At 35.6% G+C, this 20,594-nt stretch overlaps 1 protein-coding gene across 10 annotated transcripts in view; it reads left to right on the forward strand.

Annotated features, from left to right (window-relative positions):
* The first annotated feature begins 27 nt into the window (after nt 1–27).
* SLC9A9 (solute carrier family 9 member A9) overlaps nt 28–20,594 on the forward strand; it is a 693,980-nt gene continuing 673,413 nt past the window's right edge. For 6 of the 10 annotated variants that reach the window (XM_045037480.1, XM_019810608.3, XM_045037479.1 and 3 more), the window contains exons 1-3: nt 29–201; nt 2,727–2,779; nt 4,135–4,354. The gene's annotated coding sequence lies outside the window, so the exon portion shown is untranslated. Of the gene's footprint in view, nt 202–2,726; nt 2,780–4,134; nt 4,355–8,207; nt 8,286–20,594 lie in introns of all 10 variants that reach the window. The other 4 variants (XM_023260486.2, XM_045037481.1, XM_023260485.2 and 1 more) reach the window with 4 other exon arrangements.

Genomic DNA, 20,594 nt, shown 5'->3' on the forward strand with positions numbered 1-20,594 from the left:
GGGTGGGTAGCGCGCCTGGGGGCGGGGCGAGACAAGGCACGCCTGGCGGGAGATCGTGTCTCTTAAGGCCAGCGCGCTCTAGGTCGGGGGCGGGCCTGCGGTGAAAACGTGGGAAAGGCGTGAGTTGTTGGCTGACGGTTTGGGGACCGCGTCTTTGGCGTCTGTTATTATCTGCGGAGGCATCTTAAATTTCCTAAGCGGGTACGGAAAAAACGAAGTTAAAGTGTGATGGAGAGGGAACCGACGCGGCCTGGTGTCGCCGGGAGTTCTGCCCTAACTACTGCGAAGAATCGGGGATGAGCAGTTGGCATGTTTGCCTTGCTGCCCGCCAGTTTTCACAGCCCGGCCCTGAAGCCGTTTTTTCCGGCTCGGAGAAGTGAATTTCCCGGCGCCGTCCGTGAGGAGCGGGCTGGTGCTTCAGGCCCACCCATCCCCCTCCGGCTCCGCCCCTCCGCGTCCCCGGGCCCGGGCCTGCCCCGCGGTCTACGACGCGTTGCTGTGGCGGTAGCCATGGGGACTCGGGGCTGTCTGGCGCTCCACACAGGCTCTTTGGCTCCGATTCACGCCACGACTGCAAAACTAACTCGGAAATGCTGAACTATAGCGCCTTGTTTTGGTATAAGTTTTAGGGGACCCGGGCTCTTTAGCAGTAGCTGAAAATACAGAACCCTTTTTAGCTTAAGCGCTCGAATAGTTAACATGGGGAGTAGTTCTGAGAAAAAGGTGGCTCTTGATACGGTTTTAAAAATCTGAGGCTTTACTGAATTCACTTCAGGGATTGAACAATGATTTTTAGAAGGCACTGGTAACTGTCATGTATAGACAAACTCTACAAGGGCTTAATAAGAAACCTCTGTTCTGGATTATCAAATTTACTTCACTGTATCGTCCTCAACAGTTACTTGATTGCAAAAAAAGAAGCCATCCTCTTGCAAAGTACTGTTGAGTTTAATGTATTGTCCTTCCTGATATAAGAATTCAATATTCAACATAGAAGGGATTTTTAAATGATACTACATTGAATACAGACAACTTGGAAGATTTAGTCTTCAGAGCCTTGTATAAAATGACTAAGAAATTTGGCTTCTACAGCTAAGGACTCTCTGCCACCTCTGGCAGTAATTTTATTTAATTTGCCTTCAAGCATCCCAGAACTCCATACAATGTGAAGTTATGAGCAAAATCTCAAATGAGGATTTCCTAAGAAAAGCATTTGGTGTGATTAGTTTGGAGATGTCAACTCTGCTGCTGCTACTGCCACTGCTGAATTGTAAACTAGGCAAGTCATTTACTAAACTAAAAATTTCCTATCCCTAATATCTTTCTTACCTGTCCTGGAGATGTGTTTGATTAATACCAGATAATTTATGTGAAAATTCTTTAAAACAAAAACACTCCATACATTTTTATGTTTATAGCTAGAATGAATCCGTTAGCATCCTTGACAGTAAACTGATTAAGCTGAGAGAATTGGACCATACTTAGAGACTAGTTAGGTGACTAGTAACAGGATTTAAGAATTGCTTCTATGTGTGGATAAAATCTTGGGAGTTCTTAAAGTATTCTCAGCCTCCAAATCCTTGGATTTCTCTAGGCATCATTTGAAGAGTGGAAATACAAAAGATTACCAGTCTACACAAATTGAATGTAAAAATACTTGCTTTGTCTCTAAATATTTTACATTTGTGTAAAAGCCTTGATACCTTTAGTTAAGTTTTCTGGACATTTATCAAGATAGATAGTGTTCAAAAATTTAATACATTTCTCAAGGTAAAAAACAAAAAGGCTTAGAGCTATAAGAGAGAAACTCAAGAGTGTTCTAAGTACTATATTAGGGTTTGAAGAAAGATCAGTAAGTGAGTGATACAGTACATTACCCACCTATCCTATAAATTACAGGATGCTTTTGACTAATGGAATATAAGCTAACATCCAAAGCTCTTCCCCATAAGTTTAAATAATGTCCAATAATGTAATTTCCAGTGCATTGTAAATGGCATTTTACAGTAGCAGTCACTCCTTTAAATGTATGCAATGGAATTAAATATAGTATTTTGATACTCATCATCCATTTTTAAAAAGTGAACTAACACTTTGCTTGAATAAGCATTACATTATATTGCTGTTCTGTCCTTTACATTCACAGCAATAGTTCTCAGGGACTATTGCCTCCCTCCCATGGTATATTTGGCAATATCTGGAGACATTTTTGGTATCATAACTAGGGAGTGCGGGCTACTGGGTATCTAGTGGGAGGAAGCCAGGGATATTGTGAAACATTCTGCATTACACAAAGCAACTCTCAACAACAAAGAATTAACTAGCCCAAAATGTCAGTAGTGGTATGCTACTAAGAAACCCAGACCTACAGAATTCTATTCTTATATAGAATGGTTTTAAGCATAAAAGTCTTACTGGCTATCATTGTTTGCTGCAGCAAAAAAAAAATGTGTATATTAATATTTATTCCATATCTTGTCCTAATGTTCTAAAATTAAGTCAATCCAGGAAAATTTTTTTAATCATTGTGACTGTTACCAATATACAGATGATCAACATATAAATATCATAATTTTGAATAATTATAGAAAGTAATACTTTATCGAAATGTATTTCTTAGTGAGATTGGGATTTTTATCATTTAGTTTAAGTTTTCATGGGCGAATATTATTTATTTATTGCTAGAATCTTACCTAGCCATTAATTTTCTCAATATTGACTTTTAGGTGCCCTGGCAGTTATGTCCTGGAACAACGCACTGTAGTGAGATTCAGGATAGGTAAGAAGTTTATTTCTTTTGTAAAGGCCAAAAGGGCCATTCTCTGTGTGCTGAAGTACCTCAAACATTATTTTTTTAAGAAGTTGTTTACTAGTAGTTACTGGATAGGTGGATGGGTGATAGCAAGGACACTGGTGGGAACACTCTGGATATATTCTGAATACAGACCTAACATAATTTACTCAAGGTTTGGATGTGAAAGAAGGGGAAGCAACAGCTCTCACTGTGTGGTTTTTATCCACTAGATTTATTATTTGCTGAGATGGGGATACTGAGAAGAAAAGAATGAGGCAGATACAAATACAATTCCCTCTGTCCATTTTCTTTAGTGCCACATTTGTGTTTCTAAGTTTAAGTTAGCTGTTGAATCTTACAGTTATCTTATAGTTATCTATCAAAATGTAAATAATATATTATTCTCAGTGTAGTTAAAAGACTTACACAGTCATTTTCCCACAAATGACAGGATCTTTTCCTTGGTTTCTAACTCCATTGCCTACAGTTCAAACACTTGACAGCGTTAGTTGTAACTCTTTACCAAGTAATGTTAATAATCTAATTGGTATATATTTGATTACTTTAAGGACAGGTTGTGTACAGTGTTTTAATGGTATTTTAAACACATTTTATTGTATTTGAAATCAAAAACTAGATGTAGGTAATTTTTAGGACAGGTTCACTATCATCAAACAGTTGACTCCATTGGATGTATAAAACTCATAAACACCAGAGGACTTTGCTTGTTATAATTGAATTATAGTAGTTTTCTGACTTGTGCAAAACAATGCAATTTAGCTCAAATGCAACTGGAACCTTTAATTCATGATTTATATTAATTCAAATTAATATTCATTGTTATTGGCTAGGCTGATCCAGAGAGGCATGTTTTTCTCGTAGTAAATTTTGAATACTTCTTTTTTTTTCCCACATTGTTTCAGCAAAGGAAATAATATGTGAAAATACAGAAAAATTAACACCATTTCAATGAGAGGTTACTTTCATACCCAGTTATTAAGATCTTTTGAAAAGTTAACCCAAAATGTGTACACCTTTGTAAGTTAACATTATTATTACCTATTTTATGGATTGGCATACATACGGAAAGTTCCCTTTATTCAGTTCCACCCCAAGTTCAAGAATCTGAGGGTATGGGTTCTCCAAGTCCAGTGGATGAAACAGAGATATATACCAGCTTTATTATATATCTGTGATATATAGTGAGGTCTAAGCAATATTGAAAGAGCATAAACAAGTTAGAAATTCCTGAAGTTACCAACATTATATTTGCATTGAACTTCTTTTGGGAGAGTAAGTTGTGTGCACTAAAATAATTTTGCTTCTTTCTCCTTTAACAGCCTGTTTTCTTAAGCCTTACATCCTATGTCTCTTACCTCTCTGCATCTACTGGCTTGTAGATGGTGAATGAATCTACTGGCCACCGCTGGTGAATGAAAGCAGCTATAGCCCACTGCTGTGGCTAAGCAAGTCTGCCAGAAAGCTTGAAGAGGAGCCTCAGCTGCCCTTTACAGAGCAAAAGCATCCTCTGAGTAGCTAAAGCTTGGACTTCTAAGTAAGGTATCTTTACCGGATCCCTTAATGGAAATCACATGTATAGGTAAAAGACCTGCCATGCCATAGTCTTTAGCCTAATGGCTGTGCCAGTTGTAAAGATGATCCACAGCTGAAGAAGGCTATTTATGTTTTGTACTTGGGTATCAAACATAATATGTATTTAGTATTCAAAATTATATAGTTGCGATATGTTTTTTTGTTTTTCCTTGCAAAAGGGCTTATAAACCCTGTAGGTAATTAATTAAGAATTCCCATCTGGAACACTAAAGATTGTGGCCACCAATTCTAATATATGGGATATGTGTGTGTGTATGTGTGTGTGTGTTGGGGGGGTTCCCCATATCAACAAGCAATTCTCCCAACACCAAGTGGGTGTCCTACAATTTAACTCAATTCTGACACTGTCTACCTGGTAGACCAGGTAGTTACCTGTGCTTCTGAATGACCAGCTATAAATCAGAGATTCCCATGACCCCTTCTTTGTGTCACAGGTTAAGAGTTCAGTCCTACAAGACTGACTGTGCTTCCGCTTCAGATGCCAGTAGCAAGTCCAGGTTATCACCTATCTTCTCTTGCATACCCTCTCCTTGGTTTTGATTAATTTGCTAGAGTGGCTCACAAAACTCAGAGTAACGTTTTATTCATTAGATTACTGGTGAATTACAAAAAGATGTAACTCGGGGCACCTGGGTAGCTCAGTTGGTTAAGCGTTCAACTTTGGCTCAGGTCATAATCTCACGGTTCATGGGTTCAAGCCTTGCGTAGGGCTCTGTGCTGATAGCTCAGAGCCTGAAGTCTGCTTTGTATATTGTCTCCCTCTCTCCCTGCTCCTCCCCCACTTGTGCTTTGTCTCTCTCTAAAATAAATAAACATTAGAAAAAAAAATTTTTTAAAAAGATGTAACTCAGGAACAGTCAGATGGAAGAGATGCATACAGCAAGGTATGGGAAAAGGACTAGGAGCTTCCATGACCTTCCCAAGTGTGCCACTTTCCCTGACCATGTGTTCACCAACTTGGAAGTTCTCAAAACATCTATTTGGGGTTTTATAGAGGCTTTATTACATAGGTATGATTGATTAAATCACCATCCGCTAGTGACTCATCAGCCTCTAGCTCCTCCCTTCCCTCTTCTCTGTTCTTATCAAGGGGTGAGACTAAAAGTTCTAACCCTCTATTCCTGGTTAGTTCACCTGGCAACCAGCCCCCATCCTTCAGTGCTTTTCAAAAGTGACCCATTAACGTAAACCCAGTTGTGGTGGAAAGAGGCATGTTATGAATAACAAAACACTCATTTTACCTTTATGGCTCTGAAGTTCTTTCAGGAACTGAAGACAGAAAAAATATAATAATCGATGTTTCCATTGCTCTTATGCTCAGGAAATTCCAAGGTTGTCATAAATCATATTATCACAGGAACTAACTGTAGAGATGTCATATCATCCAATGTAATCTAATTCCAGAGTGTGGCCCATTGAACTATTAGTCCACAACAGATTTACCTTCTTTGAAATGTAACTGATTCACCGATCTGTCTGATTTGACAGACCATCTTCTACTTTCTGTCCTTGTGCTACCTTGTACTTACTAAAGGCAGTGGATTGATATGCAGGACTTTTTCCTCTTTTTTCCCCCTTAGGAAATAGTAGAGTTCTAGTTATTTTTTTGAGAAGCCAGGAATTAATCACAAAATGGTACATATTTATTTATTATAATTAAGCTTCCTTGAAGATTAGCCTGATACTTAGAACTTAAATAATTATATATAAATATATGGTGTGCTGATCTAATCACAAGGTAACAAGACCATTATTAGAACTTGTTGACAAATTAAAAATAGCAACTTAGTAGATTAAACTGGAATGTCATAATTAGTTTGTCTTTTTATAGATAATATATCATTCTAAAATAAAATAGAATCTAATTGCAGTTATAAGTTTGCCGACTTAGTAGTAAATACAGTAATCGAAGTCCTAGGATTTGTTTAAAAGCAAGCTTTAAACTCTAAATAAGAGCAGATTTTAGTTTTTGTTATTAAGTTTTGATTTGTAAGTCTTTAAGATACTAGTACTCAATTTTTGAACTGTATGTAATGAAAGACATTGAAGCAAAGTAATGTAATCTGCATAAAAAAAGAAAAAGTTCAGTGTTTGTCTCAAATACCAAAGAGATAACCAACAGTAAATAGTAAAAAACTTTCCTATAAAAATCATTAAATTATAATATGAATGTTTATTCATTTATTGGAATATATGTTTCTACCAAGATGACTACCAATGACTTACATTTCTTACATTGTTTTTTCTCTTAAAACTGGAAATAATTGCAAAGGAAATTTCAGGGACAGTATTTTAAAAGTTCTATTTTAAAAATTACTCTCTTGGGGCACCTGGGTGGCTCAGTCGGTTAAGCATCGCACTTTGACTCAGTCATGATTTCACAGTAAGTGAGTTTGAGCCCCTCATTGGGCTCTGTGCTGACAGCTCAGAGCCTGGAGCCTGCTTTGGATTCTGTGTCTCCCTGTCTCTGCCTCTCCCCTGCTCATGCTCTCTCTCTCTCAAAGAATGAATAAACATTAAAAAATTTAAAAATAAAATAAAAATTATTCTCAAATTCCTCTTAAGTTTGTAAAAGCCATAAAGAGAAATATTTTTCTCTAATAAAACATTAGCCTATCTTTTTTATATTTTGTTTTCTATTTGTTGCTTATATGTAGAACTAAAGTATTTTTATTATAATATTTTATTATAATATATCATAACAACAACAATTCTACATTTCTTTCTTTTTTGGGGGGGGGGGAGAGAGAGAGAGAGAAAGAGAGAGAGAGGGAGAGAGCACACATGTGAGAGGGGCACAGAGAGAGAATCCTAAGCAGGCTCCACACTCAGTGCCTAGTGTGACACTGGGATCATGACCAGAGCTGAAACCAAGAGTCTGACACGCTCAACTGATTAAGTCACCCAGAAGCCCCTATATTTCTCATTAATTCTTATAGTTTGTAGATTCTCTGGGTTTTTTATACATACCAAATATATAAGTTATAGCATCATTTAAAATATTATGTTTTTTAGGAATAAATGTAAAGATAGGAATAATGCTAAAGAAAGAAAGATGGACACCAACTCTACACTGGAAATTACAAATCATTGAAAGACAAAGGTCTAAATAAATGGAGAGAGTGATATGCCATGTTGAAGGATTAGTAGATTTAATATTATAAAGATGTTAATTTATAATTCAGCATAACCCCCATCAAAATCCCAAGTTGTATGTTTTTTTTTTTTTAATTAAATTGACAAGCTAAAAACTCAGACATGTCTACAAAGAATGAGGAATGACCGAGTTATTCTTAAAGAACAAAACACTGGAGTACTTAGTAAATACAAACAGTAAAAACACACAGGTGGTCAGCTGACTTACAACAAAAGTGATTAAACAGTGTAGTTCCCAAGGTGGTCTTTATAATAAATGATACAAGATCAAGTGAATATTATGAAAAAACATGTACATCTTGATCTGTCTTCACATGCCAAATACCAGAATCAATTTCCTTTAGGAATTACAAACTAAATGTGAATGATAAAATACTAAAGCTTTTCAAAGGTAACAGGAGAACTTCTGTCTGACTTATAATAGGTTGTGATTCAGGAAATACCTAAGATCACCCCCAGGGAAGAACAGAGCTCAGCAAAACTGGTATACTCATGGTTGCAGTTTATACTATGGTAAATGCAGATTAAAATCAGCAACAGGAAAAGGTACATAGGGCAAGGTACAGGAGAGACCTGGTATAGAGAGCTTCTAGTTGTTCTCTCCCAGTGGCATTGTGTGAACAGTGCTTGCTTCTCCCAACAGTGATATGTGGTGATGCAGACAGAGTGTTGTCAACCAGGGAAGCTCAACCAAACCTTGGTGCCCAGTGTTTTTTGGGGTGTAAGTTACATAGTCATGGCTCTTCTTCCCATATTGCTGATCTTAGTCTTCTGCTCCTCCAGAGGTCAGTGTGATACCACATGGGACAAGGTCCTCACCATAAATCACATTGTTAGTATAGACTACTTGGCATGGTTTAAAGCCCCCAGGTAAACAAAGACACTCCTTTGAGGCAGGACATTCCAAGGGCTTACAGTTACCTCCCAGTAACTAAGTTACTGGGATGAGGGCCATACCTTTCTTTGGACAAGATTAATCTTGTTACACATCAGTAAAGAGTTCTTAATAAATACCAAAAGCTCTAAACATAAAGGTAAAATGATAAATCCGTCTGTATTAAGAACTTGTATTCATTAAGAGAATGATTAAGTAACTCAGAGTAGGAGAAAGTATTTTCAATACACGTATTTGACAAAGACTGGTATCCAGATTATGTGAAGAACTCCTAGAAATCAATCAGAAAAAAACCCAGTGATGGTTGGTGGAGGAGGGAGACAACAAGCAGAAGACTTAAGAAGGCATTTAAAAACAATAAATCTCACCTTTAATACTAGACTTGGCAAAAATGTGGAGAAATCCTACCTCTTATACAATACTGGTTGGAATGTCAATTGGTACTTTGGAGAACTGTTTGGTTGTGTCTACTAAAGGTGAACATATGCATACCCTGTGACCTAACAGTTTTGTTTCTAAGATTATACCCAAGAGAAAACTCATGGATTCATTCACCAACAGACATATTTATTGCCATACTGAAATAGCAGAAAACTGAAGAATATTCCAATGTCCATTAACAAAGAATAAATTGTGGTATATTCACACCATGGAATATGATATAGCAATATATATGATAAAACCATTTACAACTGTGTTAAACAACATGGACAAATTTCACAAAATGAGGAAAAACCAGACAAGATGGTACATTCTGTATTATTCCATTTATATAAAGTACAAAATCAATAATTAGGCATCACATTAGCAGTTATTCTTAGGCAATAAATACAAAAGCCATGTAGTGACTGGAAGGTGCAAAAGAAAGGTTCCAACAAGTTCAAGGAAAAACAGCAACAATAATACACATGGCAATCCAAATCCAAAGAGAAAAAAACACTTCTTTCAAGGAAGCCAAAAATGCTGCAGAAACCAAACACCTAGATACATTCAGTTTACAAAACAAAATGCTTAGCTTCTCTAAGATAGTTACATTGAAGATACCTGAAGTTTTCCCAGGAGTAAGAGTAAATTGATTTGCATTCACTTTACAGGCCATTCTTGAAGAGAAAGTCTGCTTTAAAGGTAAATTTAATCTCTGAAAAGGTAGACCTACAGCTTTTAAATGACTTTTTTATGGTCTGTATTCATCAAGGGTTTAAAAGCAGTGTGTCACCTTTTTGCACAAATACGCTATAATAAAATATTTTTCTTTGTCCCTGGTTCCTGACACAAAGCTCCTAAAACCTTTGGAATTTCCTCAGTGATAAGGCAGGCCTCTAGTAGCTTCAGGATGGGGGCTGGTCACCAGAAAGATCAATCCATGATTAAAAGCTTGGAACTTTCAGTCTCACCCCAAACTTCCAGGGAGGGGAGAGGGGCTGGAGATTGAGTTAATCACCATTGAGAAACAATTTAATCACTCATGCCTATGTAATAATATCTTTATAAAAACCCCTAATTGATGGGATTCAGAGAATTTCCCAGTTGAACTCATTAAGGTGCAAGGTAGGTAGTGCACTTCTTCCATTTGGCTGTTCCTGAGTTATGTCTTTAATATTATACTGGTAATCACAAGTAAAATGCTTTCCTGAGTTCTGTGACTTGTTCTAGTGAGTTATCAAACCTAGGGAGGCAGTCACCGGAACTCAAGAATGTTTAGTGTGCTGAGCAGAACTGTAAATATCCTTGGCACCCTATTTGCATAGCTTCTGAAGTGGGTGCAATCTTGAGGGACTAAATTCTTAAACTGGTAGAGCTTGATGCTAAGAATTGAGCTGAATTGTTACACATCAGTTGGTATGAGAATTATTTAATGTGTATTGTCAACAAATAATCTCTTCTTACAATGACAGTTGTTATGATTGATTTGTAACCCCCCCCGCCCCCCCCCCCCCACATTCATATGTTGAAATCCTAACCCCCCAGCACCTCAGAATGTAACCATATTTGGAGGCAAGTTCTTTAGAGAACTTGATTAAGTTAGATGAGGCCATTAGGATGGGTCCTAATCCAATCTGACTGATGTCTTCATAAAAAGAGGAAATTTGGATACATAAACAGATACCAGAGGTGTATATACACAGGGAAAAGACCATGTGAACAGGCAGCAAATGTACAGCCATCTACAAGCCAAGGAAAGAAACTTCAGAGGAAATCAACACTGCTGGCACATTAATCTTAGATTTTCAGCCTCTAGAACTTTAAGAAAATAAACTTCTGCTGTTTAAGCCACCCAGTCTGTGGTATTTTGTTATGGCAGCCCTAGCAAACTAACAGAATTTATTATTTGATTTTACATGCTTATTTCAGACCAGATTCATTTCCACTGATGTTATATGCTTATTTGAGACCAGAGTTTTTAGCCTGGAAATTTTAGAGAACAGTAAGTAGTATCCACATCTCATGCTATCCCAACCCAAGGATTTGAATCATGATTTTCATACTTGAAAACTAGCACATGAATCACACATCAGGAACATGAAAGATCAAGTGGAAGAATATCTCAAAGCACAGAACAAAATTATAAACAGACAGGAAGTACGAAAGAAAAGATCAGAGAACTGAAGGACACATACAGAAGACCCAAAGTGAATAATACAGGAGTTCCAAAAGGTGGAAGAATAACGATGGAGTAGCATCAATAAAGTATTTTATAGTAAAAAAATGTCTTGAACTTGAGAAAGCTCTTTATCCACAGAATAAAAGAGCTCACACTGGCAGGATTGATGAAGAAAAACACTACTTTGGAAAAGAAGACCATAGGCTCAAAACTTAAAAAAAGAGTTATTTAGTAAAAATGACATTGCAGAAAAGGAAGAGTTCCTATCAGCTATTGCAGAGCAATCATAACCGATTTCTTTTTATTTTCTTTTAAAGATTTTTTTAATGTTTATTTATTTTAGAGAAAGAGTGTGAGCAGAGGAGGAGCAGAGAGGGAGACAGAATCCGAAGCAGGCTGCAGGCTCTGAGCTGTCAGCAGAGTCCAACAAGGGGCACGAACTCACAAGCCGTGAGATCATGACCTGAGCCGAAGTCCGACATTTAACCGTCTGAGCCACCCAGGCACCCCAAAAACTGATATCTTAATACAACAAAATTATCATAGTATATTTGTACACAATGGTGCAATCAAACCCCAATTCCAAGATTTGCATTATAGTCAATAGAAAAGATAGGACCTCAGTAACAGTTAATGAAAAAGGAAATACCAGTAGTCACAAATTAGCAAACAAAATGGTTACCCAAAGGAGATGCTAATATTATACAATTAGAAATGGTCATGGAATCTATCATTAATATCTCAAGGAGCTGTCATTTTGTTGAGATTTCATTTTTTTCCACACACTGACCTAATGCTATCTTGTTATAGACATGTTAGAAATAATCTAGTTAAATTTCTGAGTCCCAAGGATAAAGAAAAAATAGTCTAATTAGCTAATGGAGGAAGAATAATTATGAAAGAAAAGAATCAGATGAACCAACACTTTATTTACAATATTAGAAGCTAGTAAATTTAGTATAATTTATATCTAGGGAAAGGACTATATGATCCATTGATTCTAATACAATCAAGGTATCATTTAATTGTCAATTTCAAAGAAAGTTGTTTATAAACATGTGAAGATTGATAGAATATATCACTCAGCAGCACAACTGAGGAAGTAGTAAAGGAAAGGACTATAATCAAACAACAAAGAAAATACAGATCTACAGACATGGGAAAATAGAGTGAGAGAATGAGGAGCTCTGACACAATTGTTACCTTAAAGAGATATCTAAACAGATGCAGAGTGAATGAGTGTGTGTAATATAAATACTAACTGATGCTTCTTGAAATAAAAGTGGCATACTGCAAAGGCACCCTGATAATAGACTCTAAAGGCAATTAAAATATATCAACAAATCGTAGGAGTTTGGGGCCAGGGAGAGGGGAAATAAAAGTGTTCCAGGAGTTTGGGGCCAGGGAGAGGGGAAATAAAAGTGTTCCAAAGGGCTCATCCAGTGAAGGAACAGAGCACCTAGCAAACGAATAGTTGGTATCTCATTTCCATTTAACCCTTACTTTCATATGGATTTAATTTTGAATGTATGAAAATATAATCACTAGTTGCATGAAAAAGTGCAATAGAATTTCATAATTAAAACAAGGAAAAGAGACTAGTAATGATCAAACAGGAAAACTAAGAGAAATAGTTAAAGGAAAATAAGGAAATATTTTTTTAAATGCAAACAAAGTAGGATGAAAGGAAGAAAACATGAATGATTAACTTCTCCAGTGTATAAAACAGCTTCTCAGATTGGGTTGAAAAAAAACAAAACCGAAACCTATCAATATATTCTTTTAAAAAAAGTGTTTAAACAGAGCAGTGAAGAAATGTTGAAAATAAAACAATGGCGTAAAAGAAAAGCAATTGCATATACAAAATCAGATAAAATGTATTAAGATTAAAAGTTCTAAATAAAATAAAGACTATACAATGACAAAAGGCACGGTTTACAAAGAGCATATAACAGAAGCCAGTTTTTAAGGTATTATCTCTCAGCTTCAAATTTACTGTTCTATATTTTGCTTTGTAATTCTGGAATTAGAACTCTGAAAATTGAATTTCTGATTGGTCAGTTTACTCCCTGTTAAGTTCTGGCAATAGGGGGCAATAAAGGGTTGTCACAAGACAAAGAAGAAAGAAATTGTTCTTTTTGTTACCATTTGTATCTTATTTCTATTAGCATCACCCTAATAAAGTTTTACTCTGGCAGCTTCAGAATACAAGAAGGTAGGGGGAAGCCATTGTATCTTGTCAGTGTCTATTCAGGGAAAAGCAGAGAGAGGTAATGGAGTATCTGAATGACCTGAGAACTGAAGAACCCCACATAAAGCAAAAGTTATTCACTGGAAATCATAGCAATTCAATTGGAGAATAGTAGCTAAAACTGGAAGAGGTTTAACATTTTCCAATAACCAGTAAGTTGGCTAGTTCCTATAAGTTTTCATAACTGACCCACTAGGGCTTCCTCCATGTACAAGGCTTCATACTGAACAGAAACTGCTGGATGAAACAAAATTGTTTAGATTAGGAACAACTGAAATGAAGGAAAAAGGTGGTCCAGATAAAGGGAAAGGAAGCAGCTAGAATCTGCCCCAAGCAAGCCATTGTAGTTTTACTAATATATGAAAATAATATAAAAAGAATCTAAGCAGAGAAGCTATCAGAACTAAATCTTCTAAGAAGTTATGAAAACTAAATCAACATAGAAATGAACATTAGAAAACTATTGAAATAAAATACCAGACAAATAACTATAAGAAAACATGACAATAATAGAATAAACCTATAGGCAAAGAAAACATGCTAGAAAGATATATTCAACATATATGCAAATTGAAACATACCACTTCAAAATGAGATAAAAAATTAGGAAAAGATACAAGATATGAAAAAACAATCAGAACTAGGAAAACTCAGAAATTAGTTGATACAGCTCAAAAAATAATTGAAAACTATACCAGATCTGATAAATAAACTAGAGAAAATATACACCCCAAACTCAAGTAATCTCTTGTTAGAAATAGTAGATTAAAAGAGAATTAAAACAAAAATCAAACAAAATGAAGAGATAAAGGGGATATGAGAGAAAATGACAAATACTGAAGATACAAAAAGAAAATTCAACATATGAAATAACAGTTCCTTAAAAAAAACAGAATACTAAAAACTTGCTGAAAGTATTATTATAAAGTATATGTTAATAGAGCACTCTATTACCTGATAATATCAACCCCAAAAAATCAAGACCAAGACATATTCTAATAAAATGACTGGACTTTAAAGAAACAAAAAAATCCTCTGGGAATCTAGGGAAAAGAGCACATGTTTAATAAAGGCATCAAAGTGATATTATCACGGGATTTTTTTTAACATCAATGCTTTATGCCAAAAAATAGAATAACACATTTAAAATATTTAAATGCGACAAGGCATAAATGGGACAAAGCAAATGACTAATTATATATTCTAAATCTATTTGTGTGACATTGAGAAGCAGATTATCAGTATGGAAGAAAAGAGTTAAAAAACTGAAAAGGCTGTATAAAAACCCTGAATTTGTAAAATCCTAGAAAAAACAAATTACCGACCAGAAGCAAATAGTGGTCCTGGTTTCCAGATTATCATTTTGACATTTCCCCCTGCCCCCCACTGCCTTTTTTAAGGAAACCATGGCTGCTTCAAGAAATGACTGACTCCAGGTTTATGCAAAAAAAATGTACTAGAACATCTTGAAATACTGCATATCAGAGAAATAATCAAAAGAATTCAGAAGTCAAATTGAGGCCCTCATTGGCCATAGATTATATAAAGATCACAATGGATTTAAACTAATCAAATACGTTAAAGTTTGTGATTTCATAACAATATTAAACAGTAGTTTTTGAAGACTTCATTGGTCACTGTGACAGGCCTCTAAAGTTGCTCAGTTGTTAGAAATTTTACTATATGTGGAAAAAGGATCTTCATAGATGTGATTAAGTTACAGATATTGAGATAGGGACTCTCTCTCTCTCTCACCCTCTGACTTTTAAATATAATAACAAGTACTATTATAAGGGAGGCAGTGGGAGATTTGACTACAGACAAAAAAGAATGTCATGTGATAGAAATAGAGGAAGAAGATGGAGAAAGGGAGGAAAGGAATGCAAGGGCATACAGCACTGGTCTCTGGAAAGTATTCTCCCCTAGAACGTTTGTAGTGATTGTGGTCCTGCTGAAACCTTGATTTTAGCTGCAAAAGATTTATTTCAGGCTTATGGTCTTTAGAACTATCAAAGAATAAATAGATGTTGTTTTAAGGCACCAAGTTTGTGGTTGTTACAGCAACTGAAAAAAACTAATACAGTCAGAAATCATTATCTTAAAAAAAACAATAAAAAGAGAAGGAAGTATTCATTTCTCCTTTCCTAAATGAACTATACCACTTGGTAAGTATCAAATGAGGAATTGTCTTCTTATTAACTTATTCTAGCTAATCAATAAAAATATTAGCATATCATAGGTACTTTATAAATACCAATGAACTGGAATTTAGACATTGAGCACAAATGGCTGCTGCATCAAAATTGAGAGAAAACAAATTATGTGTACCTTCAGATGAAAGATTATAGTCTTACCAAGGGGCTAAAAATGTAATTTTATCAAACTTCTAGATCCTGAAGACAGTTTGCAGGAAATAGAATAAAATAGAACATGTTGAATCACATCACAAGTATGTAATAAAAAAAATCCAGACTATGAGAAACCAGACTGGACAAACATCTCATTTCTTCAACAAATAAATAGTAAGGAAAAGAAGGGATACCAGGAACACCTGTATGTAAAAGGAGTCTTGAAAGACAATTCAAGTTAAGAAAAATGAGTAAGACTAAACTATAATGTCTAGGGATGTCCACTTGGATCATTAAAAGCCATAAAAACAACAAGGAAATGAGTGTCATAAAAGTTGCAATAGTGTATATGGGTGGGAGGGGGCTATCTGTGCAAAAGGGCACACAGAGAGGCTTCTGGGATGGTTAACCAATTTCTGTTTCTTGACCAGGATGGTGGTTATAAGGGTATTCTCTTAGACCATTCGTGTAGCTATAACAAAATACCACAGACTGGGTAGCTTATAAACAACATAAATTTATTTCTCACAGCTCTGAAGGCTGGAAGTCTAAGATCATAGCACTGGCATGCTTGGGTAGGGCCCTCTTCTTAGTCACAGACTTCTTGTATTATCAGTAGGCAGAAAGGGCCAGGGAGTTCTCTGGAACCTCTTATAAGAGAACTAACCCAAAGTCTCCACCTACTAATACCATCACCTTTGGGAATTAGGATTTCAATTTAAGAATTTTGAAGGAGGGGGATACAAACATTTAAAACAAAGCAGGTATTTACCCTTATAGTAATTCACTAAGCTACATTTTCTTTTGTGTGTTTTTCTGTGATTTTATCTTATAACAAAAAGACAATAAATAAAACAAGTAAAAAATACTACACTAGTGCTTCCACCATAAACAACTAAAAAATTGGACAAAATGTGGGGAAGAACTGTGTTCAGATTTTGAAAAACAGGCAGTAGAAGAGTGTGATCCTAAAGAGAAGGGAAACAAATGAAATAAGTTATTCAATCCTTCCACTTTCTTTTTTTTTTTTAATTTTTTTTTAATGTTTATTTCTGAGACAGAGAGAGACAGAGCATGAGTGGGGGAGGGGCAGAGAGAGAGGGAGACACAGAATCAGATGCAGGCTCCAGGCTCTGAGCTGTCAGTACAGAGCCCCACGCGGGGCTCAAACTCACAAACTGTGGGATCATGACCTGAGCCGAAGTCGGTTGCCCAACCAACTGAACCACCTAGGTGCCTCTCAATCATTCCACTTTCTAACTGGAGGCAGTTTACAGACTGCAGAGCAGGAAAGGAGAGCATGAACACACCTGGGAAATATTTGAATTTAGAGCAGCCAGAATGGAGAAACATTGTTGAGCAATCAAGGCATTCCCTAGAGATCCCAAAATGGTCCTGTTTTAGTAATAGGGCTAAATTTGGCCATATTAAGAATATTCTGTGATCACCTGAACAAAGCTTTTTAAAAAACCTTGAATGGATGAAATAACAATGCCACAGCAAAACTCAGCATTTTTTTTTCATTTTTTATTTTTATTTTATTTTTTTAATGTTTATTCTTTTTTTTTTAATGTGAAATTTATTGTCAAATTGATTTCCACACAACACCCAGTGCTCATCCCAGTAGGTGCCCTCCTCAATGCCCATCACCACTTTCCCCTCTCTCCCATGCCCCACCAACCCTCAGTTTATTCTCAGTTTTTAAGGGTCTCTTATGGTTTGGTTTCCTCCCTCTCTAACTTTTTTTTTCCTTCCCCTCCCCCATGGTCTTCTGTTAAGTTTCTCAGGATCCACATAAGAGTGAAAACATATGGTATCTGTCTTTCTCTGTATGACTTACTTCACTTAGCATAACACTCTCCACTTCCATCCATGTTGCTACAAAAGGCCATATTTCATTCTTTCTCATTGCCAAGTAATATTCCATTGTGTATATAAACCACAATTTCTTTATCCATTCATCAGTTGATGGACATTAGGCTCTTTCCATAATTTGGCTATTGTTGAAAGTGCTGCTATAAACATTGGGGTACAAGTGCCCCTATGCATCAGCACTCCTGTATCCCTTGGGTAAATTCCTAGCAGTGCTATTGCTGGGTCATAGCTTAGGTCTATTTTTAATTTTTTGAGGAACCTCCACACTGTTTTCCAGAATGGCTGCACCAGTTTGCATTCCCACCAACAGTGCAAGAGGGTTCCCGTTTCTCCACATCCTCTCCAGCATCTATAGTCTCCTGATTTGTTCATTTTGGCCACTCTGACTGGCGTGAGATGATATCTGAGTGTGGTTTTGATTTGTATTTCCCTGATGAAGAGCGACGTTGAGAATCTTTTCACGTGCCTGTTGGCCATCTGAATGTCTTCTTTAGAGAAGTGTCTATTCATGTTTTCTGCCCATTTCTTCACTGGATTATTTGTTTTTTGGGTGTGGAGTTTGGTGAGTTCTTTATAGATTTTGGATACTAGCTCTTTGTCTGATTGTCATTTGCAAATATCTTTTCCCATTCCGTTGGTTGCCTTTTAGTTTTGTTGATTGTTTCCTTTGCTATGCAGAAGCTTTTTATCTTCATGAGGTCCCAATAGTTCAAAAAACTCAGCATTCTTTAAAGAAAGACTAAAATCCAGACTCTGCAACATAAAACTCATATTCAGTATTCAATAAAAAATTACTATACATGCAGGAAAAAGCAACTAATAACTAGGAATGCAATTAATTAATAGAAATAAATATAATAGATGATGAAATTAGCAGACACATTCTTTAAAATACTAATTATAAATATTTTGAAAGAGAGGAAACATGAAAGTGAGACAAATGAAAGATATGAAAAAAGAACTAAAATGAAACATTTAGATGTAAAAAATGTATCCAAAATGAAGAAAAACAAAACCCAAAAACAACAGTGAGCTTAATAGCTGACTGTACACTAAAATAAAAGATTAATGAACTGGGACACCTTAGTGGCTCAGTTTGTTAAGTGTCCGACTCTTGATCTCAGCTCAGGTCATGATCTTACAGTTCATGAATTTGAGCCCTGCATTGGGCTCTGCACTGACAGTGTGGAGCCTGCTTAGGATTCTCTCTCTCTCTCTCTCTCTGCTCCTCACCTGCTCTCTCTCTCTCTCTCTCTCTCTCTCTCTCTCTCTCTCTCTCTCTCAAAATAAATAAACTTAAAAAGATAACTGAAGATGTAGCAAACAACCACAAACTGTTTACAGAACAAAGAACAAAAGGGCCAAAAGTAAATGAACACATTGACTCTGTGAGTGTGGACAATATCAAGTGATCTAACATAAGTACAGATAGTGTCCCAGAAGGAAGGGGGAATGGAAAATTTTTTGATGATACAGCAGTCAAATATTTTTCAAATTTGAAGAAAATCATATATTCCCAACAGCCTGAAGTCTAGTTAGTTCCCAACAGAGTAAACACCAGGAAAATCATACCAACAGATTTAAGTTGTTGAAAATTATTGACAAAAAATTTTTTAAATGAACCCAAGACAAAAAAAAGCATTTTACTTGTAGTGCAATTAATAAGATAAGAATTAATATTGACTTTTCATTTGAAACAATATAAGCTGGAGGGTGATGGAAAAAACATCTTGAAAATACTGACAGAAAGAAAAAAAATCTATAATCAGATTGTATATCTAGTTAAAATATCCTTCAAAAATGAAGGCAAAGTAAAGACATTTTCAGACAAAGCTAAGAAAATGTATCACAATCCAGCACTATCAGAAATGATTAAGGAAGTTATTTTAGACTGAATAAAAATAATGCCAGATAGAAATTTGGTTCTACACAACTGTTCTAATAATCCAATTAAAGACAGATTTTCAGGCTAGATGAAAAAACAAAGCAAACTTGATGGTGTGCATATAATCACTTTGAATATAAAGGCAATGGTAGGTCTTTAGTTGTAAAAAAGCTAAAGTGGTTGTATTAATATCAGACAAAATAAATTTAAAGTGAAATGATATTACCAAAGTAAAGAATGTCATCTTATAATAATTAAAGGATCAATTCATTGAGAGGGCATAAAAATCCTAAACCTGTATTCACCTAATAACTGAGCTTCAAAATGTGTGAAACCAAAACTAAGAGAACTGAAAGGAAAATTAAATTAATCTGTAATTGTGGTTGAAGATTTCAACACAATTCAGTAACTGATAAAGGAAATTTACAGAAAATCATTAAGTTTATAGAAGACATGAACAACAATATCATCATGTTTGACCTAAATTGAAATATAGAAAACTACATTTAACAAAAAATACATACTTGTTTTGAGTGCATGGGAAATATTCATCAAATAGATTTTACGTTGAGCCACAAAAAATTCTAATAAACGTAAAATAACCAAAATCATATAGCATTATTCTCTGACCATAATGAAATAAAATTTTAAAAAAAATAAAATTTATCTGTAAATAAATACCTAAATATTTGAAAACTAAACTACACAGTTTTAAATAACCCAGATTCAATGAATAAATAACATAGTGAATTAGAAAACAAATATTGGAATGAAATGAAATGAAATGAAATTATTTTTGAATTAAAGTGAGAGTAACACATTAAAATTTGTAGGGGCAGGGGTGCCTGGGTGGCGCAGTCGGTTAAGCGTCCAACTTCAGCCAGGTCACGATCTCGCGGTCTGGGAGTTCGAGCCCCGCGTCAGGCTCTGGGCTGATGGCTCAGAGCCTGGAGCCTGTTTCCGATTCTGTGTCTCCCTCTCTCTCTGCCCCTCCCCCGTTCATGCTCTGTCTCTCTCTGTCCCAAAAATAAATAAACGTTGAAAAAAAAATTAAAAAAAAAATAATAAATAAATAAATAAATAAAATTTGTAGGGGCAGCTAAAGTGATGCCTACATGGAAATTTGTAGCTTTTAAGTGCAAATATTTTTTAAATGATATTAATATCTATTATT

This window comes from Felis catus, chromosome C2 (assembly GCF_018350175.1).
Source record: "Felis catus isolate Fca126 chromosome C2, F.catus_Fca126_mat1.0, whole genome shotgun sequence".
Classification (NCBI taxonomy): Eukaryota; Metazoa; Chordata; class Mammalia; order Carnivora; family Felidae; genus Felis; species Felis catus.